At 39.7% G+C, this 16,975-nt stretch overlaps 1 long non-coding RNA gene across 1 annotated transcript; it reads left to right on the top strand.

The window, feature by feature from the left end:
- Nucleotides 1–11,460: 11,460 nt before the first annotated feature.
- On the top strand, nucleotides 11,461–12,800 carry LOC144533388 (uncharacterized). The gene is made up of 2 exons (XR_013503429.1): nucleotides 11,461–11,986; nucleotides 12,118–12,800. It is a non-coding gene; the product is annotated as an uncharacterized LOC144533388 (long non-coding RNA).
- The last annotated feature ends 4,175 nt before the right edge of the window (nucleotides 12,801–16,975 follow it).

The following is a 16,975-nucleotide window of genomic DNA, read 5'->3' as shown; positions in this document are numbered from 1 at the left end:
GCATGGCACGCCCTCATACTCTGCTTCTGACTGGCTAGTAGTCCTTACCTAGCTACTAAGCATGTGCGACTCCCAACAAAGATGGAACAGAAGTGAGATGTCTCACTCTGTAGCTAAAACAGAGAGCTCAACACACAGGGTGAAGAGAGGAGCTGCAGCAATTCAATTCAATTTTATTTATAGTATCAAATCATAACAAGAGTTATCTCAAGACACTTTACAGATAGAGTAGGTCTAGACCACACTCTATAATTTACAAAGACGCAACCATTCCAGTAATTCCCCCAATGTGCAGTACAACAAAAATATGGTGTTTTTTGAAAATTAAACCATGTAAACGTATTCTGATATAACCTCTAAATACAATTATGAACCTGAAAATGAGCATAATATGAGCACTTTAAGTCAATGTTGGCAGTTCTGCCGTCCTGTCTGTGTGTTGAAAGACTCTTTGTGGAGCTACAGTGTGACTGAGTGTTGTCTTTGTCTCGGGTAACAAAGAGCCTGTGTTGCTCTGTACGCAGACTGCTCTGAGGTCAGGGACCCTGTCCACTCGCTACACAATGTGTCCATTTTCAGGTTATAGTGGGTTTCTGTGGTCCAGAACCACCTCCACAGCAGTCACGCCCAGCACCACTACTGACATGCACGGCAGTCAAACAAGCCATGCTCACAATCTGGACAACATACCTAGGCATGGGCCGGTATGAGATTCTGACGGTATGATAACCCTTAGCAAAAATATCACAGTTCCAAGGTATTGCTGTATTGCAATTACAGCTTTAAAAGTTATTATTTTAAGGGTCTGGGTAAAAAAACTAGTTGTTTTTTTCCATTGAACACAATGTATTTTATTTATAAAAACACTGCACACTGGCAGGGAGAGGGATTTCTAAACTGCACCTTTTTTTTCTTTTTTTGGGGCAATTTAGGCCTTTAATTGACAAGACAGCTGAAGAAATGAAAGGGGAGAGAGAGAGGGAATGACACGCAGCAAAGGGCCACAGGTCGGAGTCAAACCCGGGCCCGCTGCGTTGAGGAGTAAACTTCTACACATGGGTGCCCGCTCTACCAACTGAGCTATCTGGGCGCCCCTAAACTGCACTTTCTGACCTTGACGACTCATAAAAAAAAACACAGGAGGGCTTGTATCATGTGGATGGGCCGACAGTGTTGTTGTCATTACTTAGAATTCCTCATGGGGGTGACAGAAACTACGCACTATAGCTTTAAATAAATATATTAGGTCATTACATTACAGATTCAGATTTAATTTGTTTCAAAGTAATAGTTTGTTTTAGGGAGCTTATTTGCTTCTTGAGAGTTAGGTGAAGATGATTGAAACCACTCTTTCTGTCTGTACACTGAAAATGAAGCTACATCCAGAAGCTGCTTAGCTTAGCACAAAAACAGCTAGCCTTGCTCTGTCGGAAAGTCACAAAATCCACCTACCACCACCTTTAAAGCTTCCTAATTAATATGTGATATCTTGTTTATTTAAAAAACAAAAGAAAAAGAAAAAAATGCATAAAAACAAGAATTTGTCTTTTTTTAAGGGGTTATGTGCTAGACTATTTTTTATCCAGTAAACTGTGCCAGGCAACTGGAGCACATAACCCAAACTATTTCAGATTGTGTTACAGTTGCACAGTTGGTGTCCCCCTGTTTCCAGTCTTTATGCTATACTAAGCTAAGTGGCTGCTGGCTCTACCTACATATTTAGTGTACGAACATATAAGATCCATCTTCTCATCTAACTCTCGGCAAGAAAGCATATAAGCACATTTCCCAAAATGTTGAATTATACCTTTAAGAAAATAAGACAACATTGTTTGACAAAATTATCTTAATTTAAGGTACACTTATTAGATTTCTCTGGAGTTTTTCAACCATATCTCATATCAGCAGGTTGAAAGCTCTGGAATAAGTTACACAGGTTTGATTTAGAATCAGTTAGTCAAACTGTTACCAAGGTGAAAGATGAACATTCATGCTCAGTTCAAAAATGACTTGATACTGTGGAGATTTTGTATGTGTATGTGTATTACCTATTTATTGTGTATTTTGTCGTGTTGTGTTCGTGTTGGTTACCAATTACTGTACCAATATTTTATAAGTAATTCAGTTTGTTGTCAAGTCCCAAAATGATTTTCTTATTCTCTTTAAGACAAAAACAGAGACAATTACACGTCTCCAAAGTTATACTCATTTGCATGATATATATATATATAAATATTAGAGTGCGGATCGGGCCGTGTCCGACAGAGCAGTAACCGAACCTGACCCGAGCCCGACAGGCATTAAGATATTTATGTCCGAGCCCGACACAGTTAAAATCTATTTTTTTTCTCGTACTAATGACACATGTACATGTAGCCTAATATGCACGTGTTTCGTTGTCACAGCAAATAAACAAATTACCACACACAGGAAAACGGATGTTAGGGTGTTATTTAAAATGTATTTTAATCACAAAAAAACGACCCTTTGCATCAAGTGAAACAGGCCCATTGGCTACCTATATCATAAGCTGTTTTAAATGTAAAATGTTCAATGCCATATCGCGCTAATATCGCACTGAGCCGGACCCGAACTCGAACATCCTTTCTAAATATCTTTCCGATCCCAGCCCGGCCCGGCCCGACGGGTCCCGTCGGGCTTGTGTCGGGTATCCATCCTCCAATATATATACAGTATATATATATGTATATATATATATATATATGTATATATATATATATGCATTAAACTATGAACAGCACAAAATAAACCAGTTTGCCAGTATTTTAGTAGTTAATGACTAATTGAGTTATGTTTGGCAGTGATTCCTCAGAGCATGACAGGAATGCCAAGTTTCCCTTTTGGTAAGATTAAGAAAGCCTCCACTGTCTGTCCCACTGGTCATTCAGACAGTGTGGGAAAGGATATATTTGGACACTTTAATTTTTCAAACTATGCAAACAGACAAGAAATGAAAACAAGGCCTGTTGGTGGATGATGCCCCATTTTGAGGCTGATTACATGTTGCACCACGTCATTATGTCGTTGCCATGATGAGACAGCTCCTCTCTAACAGTCACATATTCAATGCCACAGCCGGGCCGCACAAGGCAGCCACACACCAGACTGACTGACAACACCACCCACTGACAGCCTGCGCATCCACGCACACAGTCATTAAACACAGCTGATCATTCATCATGCTGCTATACAAATGCAAAAACATTGAATCTGAGATAATACGGATACATATTTTTGTTAGTAGTTAGTAGTGTTCTTCCAAACGTGCTGTAATTGAAAAGACTCGTTGGATCCTTCAAAAACAGCTTCTGACTGTCTTTATTGTATTATTTATTTATGTGCTTTTGGGTCAATTATGTAGCCTACATAGGCCTACTTCCGAAAGGATTTTTGTTTCTGATTGCATACATTGCAGGCTTTTTAAAAGTTGTTTATTCACAAAATCTGATATATTGTTGGACTGAATACTGTTTGAGGCAAGCAAGTTTTTAAACAAACACAGAAAAAAATCATTCACACACATAAAAACAATCTAAAATTACAAATATGATAATGTGGGCAAAGAGTTGAAATACACAAAGGGTTTATGGCAGTGGCCAATCCGTGGCTGGTCAGTCCAATATCCAACAACACAAAGGCATACTATGTCAAATAATAATACAGTAAGTGAAGCACACACATGGTCAATTGACCATTTCTGGTACTGAGGCTATTCACAAGTTGAATTGCGTCTGGCCGATCAATTTATATACTATAGATCTAGAGAGGATCTGTCACACCAGTCAGGCACCATGTAGTCTGGATAGCTTTAATTGGACATTTTCAAAGCCTTTAATTTTAAAAACCTACATCAGAATGGTCTAATATTATCCAAGTGGCAGTCTGGGGGTGGTGTACTATCACTCTGAGGTGAAATGGGTCTGGCTAAACAGGAGGGTTTAAAAGAGTTAAGATATGTCTTTAATTAGCAGCCAGAATAAGAGTTGAAATATAACTTTAATTGGACATTTTCAAAGCCTTTAATTTTAAAATCCTAAACATTGGAATTGTTTCTGCTTTAGTGTGCACCACTACTGGGTTGGTTGAGAAAAGATCTTTGAACAGGCAATATTCTGCTGTCCCTAGTCAGTGCACTAGAGGGTAGTACTGGCTTTAACAAAGAAAGTCTAACTGGAGTTACTATGGGCCAGTAAGTTCAAACAATGTATGCAAATCAAGTTTGTTGAATGATTTTAGGACAAACTGTGTTGAAAATAGAATTGGCAGGATGAAACTAAAGCACGTCATGTCGAAAAAAATCTTCATAAAATAGTAAAACAATGATGGATGAAAACTTTATAGATTGAAATGAAATTTAAATAAAAAAAAATAAATGTATGTATCCAGTACAACAATAAGTACATAGTATATGCTTCACCCCAGCACAAAGCTTCTTAGGAGCCCTCCAGAAAGCTTAAGTACTTTCCCAATTTTCTGGTGTAAGCATTCAATCTGACAAACCGTTTATATGAGATTTTTTTCAAATGCGGCCACTCTAGCCATCTCACAAACCCAATCCTGGAGTAAACCAATTTGGACCCAAAGGAATCTGATTATTAAAGTCTTACAGACTGAGTGTCAGTCATTGGTCTGTATAAGCAGCACTGCTGCAGCAGAGAGGAAACTGACTTGATCCATCCGAGCTGCTTCCTTTTGGGAGCATGAGACACACAGCAGTCATCAAGTAATCAGCGAGAGGGAAAACCCAGAGTTGAGAACTCACAATGCCATTCCTTGTGACTTAGTGTTTACTGGTGCAGCCGAGAATATGCATCTGTGCACCAGTGGTGGAAGAAGTACTCAGATCCTTTCCTATTAGTAGTAATACCACACTGTAAAAATACTGTTAGAAGTAAAAGTCCTGCATTGAAAATGTTACTTAATTAAAAATATGTAAGTATCATCAGGAAAATGTTCTTAAAGTATTAAAAGTAAAAGTACTCAATGCAGAAAAATCCTCACATTTTAGAAACTGGAAATGATCCAAACAGTTCTGTGTTTAATCGGCTAATCATTTCAGCTGGACTTGTAGGCCTGTATAGGCCTACATAAATAACATTGTATTTCATAAACGTGTTTTGTGTGCAAAAATGTTGATTTGTAAAGTAACTAGTAACTAAAGCAATCAGATTACCGTAGTGGAGTAAAAAAGTACACTATTTCCCTCTGAAATGTAGTGGAGAAGAAGTAGAAAATGGCAGCAAAAGAATAGACTGAAGTAAAGTACTAGTACCTCACGTTTGTACTTAAGTACAGTACTTGAGTAAATGTACTTAGTTACATTTCACCACTGTTGTGCACAAATAGTCTCTCCCTCCACACAAGCTTGTGTGCGAAGGGGTCAGTCCCAAACTTTGCTTCAACTTTCTTGTGTCAAATCCTCCCCCCCCCCCACACCCAAAACCCACCACCCCCCTCCCCCCTCCCCCCTTACGCCTGCGTGTCCACGCGTCAGCCTCAAGCTGTCGGCTGCTTTCAAATATACCTGACATTTTTGTGGGCTTTCAGTGGTGGGGTGGGGACACAACCGATGATTAGTGTTCTGGGGAGACCAGTTTAGCAAGCATTTTCAATTCTGATTTACTCAAAGGTGGTATACCACATGCCTCAAAAATATATATATTACACAACACCTGACTGCCATGTGTGCTGATACATCTCTGTCATTAATCAAGTCGCACATGCAGGTCACTGTTACAAATACTTTACGTGAGTGTGTGCTGTGAATGCAAGCTTCTGCCCTGCAGAACTGAATCGCAAAATTGTTATTAGAGTTGCAAAGATTAATCGATTAGTTGTCAACTATTGAATTAATCGGCAACTATTTTGTATAGATCCGGTGTCGCTATTGTAAATGTGGTTGTTTCTGTGTGTCTATATACTAAATTTGTCCGTGTATGTTGCCATGCGCATGAAACAGACTGAAAACAAATCTCCCTCATGGGACTTTTTATAGACCAAACAACTAATCGATTAATCGAGAAAACAATCGACAGATTAATCAACGATGAAAATAATCTTTAGTTGTAGCCCTAGCTAGCCTAGTTAGGAAACAAAAATACCCGGGTAGGTCACCTATACAATCTCATTTCCTCGAGATGCAGACACTTTTTTGACCTTGGTGGTAAAAGACACATGTATATGAATGGAAACAGAGACAGTGGTGAGGGGGTAAAGACACAGAAGGACAGTGAGACATATAGAAAGACAGAATGAGGGAGGGTGATGAGAACAGCAGCAGCCCCTTTGATGTGGGCCTCGTCGGGGCCCTGTGTGTCTCAGACAAGGCTGGCCTGCTGAGGGAAGGGGATTTCCAGCGCCGCTTGGTCTCCTGTCTCACCCCCTGAGCCTTTGCTTCCTCCGTGGGCTACAGCTTCAAAACACAGTCAGTTTTTCATCGAGACTAAAAGACTCTAGGGCCCAACTGTCACTCTGCAATGACAGGCATAGTGATAGGACACTGTTTTATTACCACATCCCTTTGGGGGGTAAAGTGAAGTAGAAGATGTCAGATGGTAGTTTGTGGGATTGCTTTGCTGTAGAGCATTAAAGTCCTTTTTTTCCATTTTGCATGCTACAAGTCCACGGTGGGATTGTCTCCAGATTTGTTTTAACAGAATGAGCTGCAGACAAGTGACTGAAAAAGATCCCTTTATTTATATAAACTGTGCAAAACAACGGAAGTGTCTCATCAAAACTGCAACTAAAATTGTATTTTCTCTGAAATAACAAAAATGAAATAGAAAACTAATAATTGCATTTCAAAAACAAATCCCACATCAAAATAACTGAATAAATAGAAAAACAATTCTCTTCAGATAAATGAACTAAGAAGACGTATTGGCGTCTGAAGACAAACAAGTGAAATCAAAAGTGGATTACGGGCCTAGGCCGTTTAAAAAGCTGCATCGCTACGCTCACTCACTCACAGTACCCTTTTTACCCAAATGCAGAAACATGCACTTTACACACACACACACACACACACACACACACACACACACACACACACACACACACACACACACACACACACACACACACACACAGGATTGTGGAAAGTCCCTGGCACCAGCTGCCTTCTATCTCAGCTGCAAGTTTGCTAGCACAGGTGGCTAAAACAATGCTAAGACAATATGACCTGTGAACATTCACCACCTATTGTACCAGCTCTACAGGCATTGATTGACCTGCTGTTTGTTTGAAAAATGAAAAGCTGAATGAAATGCAGATGAAAAAGAGGGCTTGAAATTACAGCAACACCAGCCATCAGCTTGGTTGTATTAATGGTCAATGGTTTTTTTTCTTCTGTTTGCCTTGTCTTTTTGCTGGATTTATTTTTTGATATGTATATATTTTGTGTGTGTTTGTATGTTTGTTATATTGCTTGTTTTTATTTTTATTAAGGGAGGACTCTGAATAAATCTATTGTATGTACTATAGCTATATCAAGGTTTTCCAACCATTCTCCTCTAACACTGCAAAGCAAAAGAAAAACTTCTATTTTTCTGGCTAAAACAATAGAATGGCTCTCAATGCACATTGTATAAGGACTTTGCATATGAGTTTTATTGAATTTAATGGCATGGTATTTTTATGTAGAAGTGCATCTCTCTGCAGGAAATGTAGGGTAAATGGAATGTATGAGTCAGTTTAGTTTTTTGATCAATAGAAGAACCTGACAGTATGTCATTCTTATCTATGTTTTCTCTGTGATCGTCACACACATTATGACTCAAGCGCCCGTCAACCATGAACCAATGGATAAAGTATGTCCTATAAGGAGATAACTCAGTAACTGACTGATGCTTTTTATCAGTCAGTTAATGCAGGGGTGGGGTCAGAGCGACGGCCAGGGGTGGCCATGGATTGAGTACGCAAAAATGAGATGCAAAAGGACATGCAAAATGAGACCTAAAATGACTAAAATGAAAATAAAATTACAAAGAGATACAAACTGACCTAAAAGACGCTTTTACATGTGTGTGACCAGAGGCCAGTTGTCTCATAATCTAAAAACCAGCAGGACTTTAAGTTAGAGAGTCTACTCATTTTTAGGGCTGGGTATCGCCGATGATTTCCCGAATCGATTCAATTCCGATTCACAAGGTCCCAATTTGATTACATTTACGATTCAATATTAGCTACTTTAGGGAAATTTCAGTTACAATATCAGTTTTGCTTGGATATAAATGAGATTCTCAGAGAACGTCTGCTGTAAATTGTACAAGTTAATGGCAACCCTCAAATGTTTTTTTTACCACTGCACCAGGTTAATGTTAACTTTAAGAATTGGCCCCCAAAAAGTTAGTTTAAAGTACTTATTACTTAACAGGACTAACATCACATTAACACATTTAACATAACAAAGATCGATTTAGGGATTTTAATAATCGATATCAGATCACTCAAACAAAGATGAATTTTAATTGGAGAATCGATTATTTGAACCCAGCCCTACTCATTTTACGAATCGTATAGTATACACTACAACTTAAATGTCATTTCCACTTGGAACAAGAAGCAGTGAGTGTGATTATTTTGGCCTTCTGACTTTGTTTGAGAAAGTTGACTGGTCAGTGGGTTTTTGGTTTTGCGGGGTGGAGGCCTGCTGCCTTTTTTCAGAATGGCTTATGTAAGTGTTGGTCAGAGCGAAATGGTAGTGAAACATCCTCTGCAGAATAATGCGCTTGCTTGGGTGGAGCGTGGTGTTGCTGCAAAGGACACTGAGGTCCAGATGTATACTTTAGGTACTTTCCTCTGTAAGGCGCAACACCCCAACTCCCCTCCCTCGCCCCAGTGTCTGTCACTTCTGTTCTCACATCTGATATACAGCGAGTGCTGTAAAGGGGTTTGAAACAAGGAAGCAGTAAATATGTCAGCACCCCTTAGAGTCAATGACAAATAGCTCAGCTTATGCTTATCTATTGTTGGTGACAAAAATAATACGGATAGAATAGGGACTCTAGTTCTGTGGACTGTCCTTTTGATAATGGTTTATTTTAATCATTCACAAAAGAAGAACAAACAGTAGAAAGGTAGTATTGATAATAGACAGTATTACAGGCAGGACAAACCAGTGTTATCATCTACTTTACATTAGTCCTCATTAATCCCCAGGGCCTGGTTTAATTGTTGCATTCGTTTTAGGAAAATCTGTTTGAAAATGCTTGAATGCTGCCTTTTTAAAGTAATTGTTCATTTCTTACACTGCATTGTAACTTTTTTGTTTTTTATACTTGTATTATTCTATTTTAGCTGTTTTTAGATCCTCTTTAATGACTTGTTTTTGTCACTGCTCTTTAATGTTTTATGTAAAGCACTTTGAATGGCCTTGTTGCTGAAATGTTCTATAGAAATAAAGCTGACGGGTCTTGCCATGTAAAATGGAATGTAATATGTATTTGTCATTGAATTCATTTTAAAATGAACCATCAAATTAGTGGTATCAAAGCCATGACTAGACTGATCCATATAATCCGGTCCAATCCAGAGTTGCACTGCAGGTGGCAGCTAAACTTAGACGTGAATAAAAAAGAATGGCCAAGACTATGTAAAGCACATTGGCCCTAAGGAAATTAGTATTTGTTTTTTCCATTGGAGCACTAATGTAGTCTATGCTCTTAAGGCACATTACAACACTTAAGATGGAAACATGTTGCGAGATATGATTATGATAATAATAATCACATCAAATCCAGATCCACTCACTTGTAAAGGTAACTCAATTAGGTGCAGCTTAATAATATACAAAACGGGTAAAATTAAGTATTGTATAGTTATTGGTATGGCAAGGTTCTTCATTTAGTTTATTTTGATCCTGTTAAAAATAAAAAGATAGAAGACAGTTCAGCACAAGCAAGAAAAACCAATAAAAACAAAATACTCAGCAAACGTATCTTTCAAAATTATTGTAAATGATTCAAATAAGGATGCTCAAAAAGGAGGAGGAAGAAGTGAAAAAAAAGTTTCTGGTCCTACCCCCTTTTTCTACTTTTGTACTTGTATACAAACTATTTAAATCTTCTCATTTATATATGTATACATACACATACATGCTTGTATACATACTTATACATATGCACAAGCATAAACATATACACACATGCATACACACACACACAGCTATCACTTGTCCATGTTTCATTGTCTGTTAAATGCATTGGAATTGCAAAGACAATTAAAGAGAATAAATCCATAATAAATCCACAAATAAAGTTATGTACAGGTATACCGTATTGTATGAGTAGATAACGTGTATATAGTACATGTTATATAGATAAATTCACATTTTGAAGCCATGTCTTTAAAGCGTAACTCTCGCCGAAATGCAACCTAGGGTCTTCTTGTGAATGTACCTGAGTCAAACTTTCGTTTAAAAGCATAACTAGGACGGAAGCGTCACTTTTAAGATTTACCGTATTTTCGTCAAATGGCCTTTTGAATGGGAGTGCTAGGGGCACTACTATGATCGCATCAAAATCGCTATTTTTAAAACACTAAGAAGGCTCGACACAACATGAAACTTAGCTCGAAGTATCACCAGGGGCTCGTGAACTTGAGCATTGAGAACATTGTTTGTGTACACAGAGTTTACTAAAAAGAAAGGTTTTAACAACTCACTGTAGCTGTTGGTTTTTCTGCTCGCTGCCACCTCGGCTTTTTAGTAAACTCTGTGTACACAGTGTTCTCAATGCTCGAGTTCATGTGTAGAGACCCTGGTGATACTTTGAGAAAGTTTCATGTTGTGTCGAGCCTTCTTAGTGTTTTAAAAATAGCTATTTTGATGCTATCATAGTAGTGCCCCTAGCACTCCCATTCAAAAGGCCATTTGACCGAAAACGAAAATACGGTCAATCTTAAAAGTGGCGCTTCCGTCCTAATTATGCTTTTAAACAAAAGTTTGACTCGGGTACATTAACAAAAAGTCCATAGGTTGCATTTTGGCGAGAGTTACGCTTTAACTTGTTGAGCTTAAACCAGAAAACAAGCTAGTCCAAAGGATAAGGGTAAAAACATCCATAGAGCAACTTTTTTGCTACAGTTTTCGTTAGTTGATTACTTAACTAATTGTCTTTTAGTGACAATAAATTCTTAAGTTATGCTGCAGACATAACAAAAGTTGAGCATTTTGAATTTTTGTTGCAACAAGCAAAAAACAATTATCGCCTTACAAAGTTGATAAGGCTAAAATGTTAGCTAAACAGTTGCCTGTTTACACATGCAGCAGACATGGAGCAACATTTGCATTCATTCGGAGTCGTGTTTCTGGCCACCTGACGAATAGAAGTCCAATATTCACTTTCCTTTTAGCTCGGTTTCTACCATCTCCTGAGCGAAATATCTGGCTCTTTAGCAGCTAAATGCTCCGCTATGTTCACTGTCTGTTGTTTGGTGCTGGGCAGGTATGCGCAGTGGGCTTTTGTAGAGTTTAATTGCTAAAAACGGCTGCCATCAACACACACGCACATAACAGAACAGGATTTCACACAAAGAATAATGCGGGTCCAGCCAGTATAATCATGCTTTTTATGCTTCACATCCCAAACTTGCTTCCGTCCCTGGAGGAAAGAGAGAATGTGAAGAACCCTGTGTCCCGGAGGAGGTCGAGCACTGACGTGCATCTCAGCACACAGCATCAGTGTCATTTGGAACATCTTGTCCCTGGATCTTGAAACACTAATACAAGGAAATCTCCCCACTTCCTGGAGGAGAGGAAACTCCCTGCTTTTGTTGTGCTCAGGCCAACCCACGCAGCAGCAAAAACAATAGATATTTTTATCCCTTTTGTTAAATTTAACCCACTTGCCAGCACTGTTAAAATGAAATTGCTATTTACATTTTTAGAGGCTTTTTAGGCGAGTAGGAGCCTGTCTTTGATAAAGCACTTGTGGCTGAAATCTTTTTCACAGCGAGGACATGTGTGGTGAGGTGCACTCAAAGCCCATGATACCAAATACAGCTTCATAGTTAAAGTGCTTGTTATGTCTGTGCCTCATACGCAGTACTGTATATTTACAGAAAGACTTGGCTCTTTTATCTTTCCTCAATACAAAGGATCCCACGCCTTCTGGACGTGCTACCAGACCAGCCTGTTTGTCTGTCTGTGGGGGAAACAGTTCATGACACACACAGGGGAAATATGAGAGGAAGAACAGAGGGAGGCAGTCAAGCAACTCATTGTCCTGAGTCGAGGATTCAGCGGGACAAAATATATGGAGAAGCGCAGCAGTGAGAGAGGAATTCCCCCAGTAAGTTCAAACGATTGCAGATGTGCGCCTGGCCGACTGCTACTGCTTGCACACATCTGGGCCAGCCTCCCCGCACCGCACGCCTCCTCTTCCATCCTCTGAGCCCTCCGTGTCTCGTCTTATAACACTGCCCTCTGCTCTACCCTGGAAAAGCAATTAGGTAGAACTCATGGCTGGTGTTAACTGCTACTCACCAGGCAGCCAGTTCACCAGCTGCGGCGGGTTCACAGCAGAGTGTGTATCATGGGAGGCCTGAAAAGGACATTATCTTGGCAGCTTGGAGGAAAGATTTGGCGGAGGGAAAGTTTGGGGGATTTCAGAAGGGAGAGATTCAGCCTCTATGTAACAGTGCTACTGGAGGTCAGCAGTAGGCCGCCACCTCTGCAAAACTGTACTTTCAACATACAGTACTGCAGGCTTTGCACGTTGTTAACGCTTCATTTTCATTTCTTGAAACTACTTCTCCAAATAAAGCAGCTTTCCACCATACATGTGCAGTTTTATTTTGAAATGCACAAGGCCGCTACGTGAAACTAACTCCACATTAGGTTAAAAGAAGTTTTTAAAAAAAGAGGTGTGAATGAGTCGGCATGCATGTCTGAGCGGTTTGTTGTTACATTTTAAGTTCAGCAGGCATTTTTGGCACTTCTCACTTGGAACACAATTTTTATTTACCACTTCAAAAGGAGAAGCGCACCTGAGTTGGTCAGACTTGTTTATGCTCACTCAGAGACAGCAGGCTCTCCACTTAGGCCGCATGCGTAAAACGCATGGACTGAACGCATGTGCAAACACACACTAGTGGGAAATTCCCAGCAAAAATTCCACTCTAGCAGTCCTCTGTGAGTACATTCCTGTTTTTCATAACATCTTGCTGCTGAAATGAAAGTCGAATTTACAGTTGTGGGACAGTTTTGAAGATCCAGCATATCCTCGAGCTAGCAATTAATCTTCCTAGACTACGGATATTGCATGTAAGCTTATATTCCTGCTAGATTTCCTGGATGCAGTTCACTTTGGGAATGTGGGGGAGCATGAAAGAACAGGCAGAGTAGACCGGAGGAGGAGGAATACGCCAAAGGATTTAAGAAAAAAGGCATTAAGGTGCTAAAAATGTTAAATACAGTAATTGCTTATAGATTAATTGGATTCCATCTCTAAATTGGGTGTCTGTTTTGCCAGAACACAAAATAGCATCATGACTACCCATCCAATACACGGTCATATCAGTTAGATTTTTTTCAGAAACGTTTTTTCATTCCAAATTCCCCTAGCATTCCCTGAAGTGACTTCACCGCTCAATGTAGAAATAAATACCTATTTCTAATCCTGTTTGACTATCTAACATAACCAAATAAGCTCGATGAGAACATGTTTTCCATATGCGGACAATGTGGACACTCAATAAATGAATGTACAAGTGTGTGAAAGGGGGGATTTTTATAGGCGTACAGTAGTGTGCAGAACATGAGTCATGCTTTTTGGGGATTTAAACAGTCTCACTCCTAGCGTGCCACAACCGTGTCTATCAAGCCGTGGTCTTGCTCCAGGATTGCCCAATATTTAGTGATACAACAGTAGTATTGTTCTTGTTGGTCTTTCACATATTGGTTTGATGTATTTCCTTCATCATCATGTATGTAATGGTCCAAAGAACAGTTGGTTTGGTCACTGCTGTGAGGTACTGTTGGCATTGCTGCAATGCAGCAGGGTGTTTTCTCTCTTCTTAAGCCATCAGAAGATTACTGACTTCACTCTGTTATTACTGAGGCCACCAGGAACTACTGGCCTCCAAATTACTCTGTAGATGGAGTTTCCAGTTAATACTGCTGTAAATGCTAAACTTTTGTCATGTCTGGAGCATGACTGCAAAATGTAATGTTAACTAAAAGCCAATTGTCTTTATTTGTAGCTAACTGATTGAAATTGTTGCAAATAAATTAGTTGCATTTTGAATGTTTTTAGCCTTACCCACTGGAGTAGCTTTTTTCTTTTTCCTGGTTTGACAACAAAGCGAAAGATATGGCTTCAAAGCCTTAGGGCAAGGAGTAAAGTTGCACTTTGCTGTCAACACGTGAGCAAAATCCTACATGTGTGGTTTACACACCCTGCTATCAAATGATGGGCATTGAACGTACACAGAATGAGATAGCTCGGCATGACGCATAATTGACTGTGCAGGATGATACAGTAAGCACGGTATGAGGCACGGCTGACAAAGCTTACCAGTAGAACCTGATAGTTAAGGCCTGTCTGAATATGCCTGCTGGTGAGTACTGACAAAACACTGCAAGCTTCTCAGCCTAAAAAACACAAAAAAAAGAGACTTCGAAAAAGAAGAAGAGGTTTGGGTTTCCTGCTGCCCTGTGGCACAGCAGAGTGAGACATGTTTACTTCCTCAAGCTGCTGACCTACCCTAGAAAATGTGAACTTAAGGTGCCCATATTATGAAAAAATCACTTTTTCTGGGATTTGGCGTGTTATTTTGCGTCTGTGGTGCTTCCACACGCATACAAACTTGGGAAAAAAAACATCCATGCTGTTTTGAGTGAGATACGGATTTCTGAATGTATCCTGCCTTCAGTCTCAGGGTGAGCTGTTCAAAATCAGCAGGGCTATCTACGTCATGGGCCGAAACATTTGGTGTGTGCTTACCACTTTAGCTAATATCACATCAGCTAGCTGTTTCTCCAACTTAGGTCAGTTCAATGCAGGATTAGCCGGGAGACTTCTTCTTAACGAGGGCGCACTTCCAACTTTGCGTGGAATACCTGCAGACGAGGGACATGTAAGTAGTTCTATACAATTTCTTTTGTAGATTAGGGTGAACTTGTGAACACGTATGTGTTGTGGCAGTGTTTTTCCATTGAGAATGAGGTGGCTAAACGCTAGCGGGGCTAGCAGCAACACTAGCAGCAGCGCTAGTGGTTAGCCACCTCGTTCTCAATGGCAAAACACTGCTACAACGCACACGAGTTCACCCTAATCTACAAAAGCAATTGTATAGAACTACTTACATGTCCTTCGTCTGCTAGCGCCGCTGCTAGCGCCACTAGCTAGCTAGTAGTCCTTACCTAGTTACTGCGCATGTGAAACTCCCAACAGAGATGGGATAGAAGTGTGATGCCTCACTCTGTAGCTAAAACAGAGAGCTCAACACACAAGGTGAAAAAAGGAGCTGCAGCAATGTACAGTACAACAAAACTATGGTGTTTTTAGAAAATTAAACCATGTAAACCTATTCTGGTACAACCTCAAAATACAATTATGAACCTGAAAATGAGCATATGGGCACTTTAAGGTTGTTTTTGTTGTCTAAAGCCCCCACTTGGATTTTTGTTGAGGTCAAGTTGGATCCATGCACGTTTAACATGCTCTCCATTTTATTATGCACTCACACCTTTTTAATGTGCTTAAAACAGGCCTTTTATAGCTGTAGAATCTAATCTCCATCCTTCAGGACAGCTTTGTGGTTATATTCAGGAAGAAGATAAAGTATTAGGGAGTAGGCTGGCTGTCTAAAATAGCTATTGATCTCACCCACTACTCCATCCATCCATACTGACATCCAGCCATTTGGGTTTCTTTGCACATTTATGTTTTATATGTTTAAATTCATTACAGGCTGTGTGCAGACAGGGAGTGCATCTAATTTGAATCAGAAGTGCTCAGCATCTGTGAATATCATTTGTGTTGTGTCTATATCTCGGGATATCATGTGCAGATTATTTAAGACTTTTTTTCATAAGACAGTATATATGACAGGATATGTGGGTTCAAACTACGGCTATCCCCCCTTCCATCATGCTGGCTCTATTGTTACCGCAGACACCTGTTCTTATATGATTCACTCTGAAAGAGCAACCCATGATATCCAAGTCAGCTATTAATCACTGTTCATAAACTCAATACATAGACTCAGTCTTTACTGGAAACAGGAGAGATAATGGCAAATGAGCGTTGAGATTGGCTCAAAACGGGGACTTAGAGGTCACTGTCACTATACCGTCTTTACCATCATGAGCCCTACACCTGGGGCTTTGCTGTGTGAATACAACACTACACAACAGAAACCTTTGGTGAGATTGTTATACAAATGTTACATCTCTGGACAAATTGAGACCAAAACAAGTGTGCATGTGATAAAGTATACAACTCTCCGTACCACTCTGTCTCTGCAGCAAAAGGCACATGTCAAAGCATATGGTGTAATTGCACAATCATCATGACTTCTGCTAACAACAGGCTGCTTGCATGCAGCCCTTGCCTTTTGGCTTTGGTTAAAGTAAAGTGCAAAGTCAATACACCACATGACTGTCAACGTTAAATGCTCAATTTTCCAGCTGAAACTCATCTAAATCGAACAATGTGGTATGTGTATTTCAGTCGACTGTATAAGCATTGTAATGCATCTACCACCTTACATAAACAGTTCTAAAAATACATTACGATGTGGAAAAATCACAAGCTGGGTAAAGTCATGTAGCCCACAACACCAATGCTGCTGATGGCTCCAGTACCAACAATGTTGTTGTTAATCAGTGTGCCATATCAGTATTAAGCCTGCCATCATCTACCGAGCCTGCTTAGGCAGTGTTATTTTTTTTCCTTCTTGCCGCATGTGTGTAGAAGGCAACGAGTACTAGCCAATCAGAGGCAGAGTA

Source organism: Sander vitreus, chromosome 18 (genome assembly GCF_031162955.1).
Source record: "Sander vitreus isolate 19-12246 chromosome 18, sanVit1, whole genome shotgun sequence".
Classification (NCBI taxonomy): Eukaryota; Metazoa; Chordata; class Actinopteri; order Perciformes; family Percidae; genus Sander; species Sander vitreus.
Note: the sequence above shows the minus strand (reverse complement) of the source record. Positions and strands in the feature narration are given on the sequence as shown.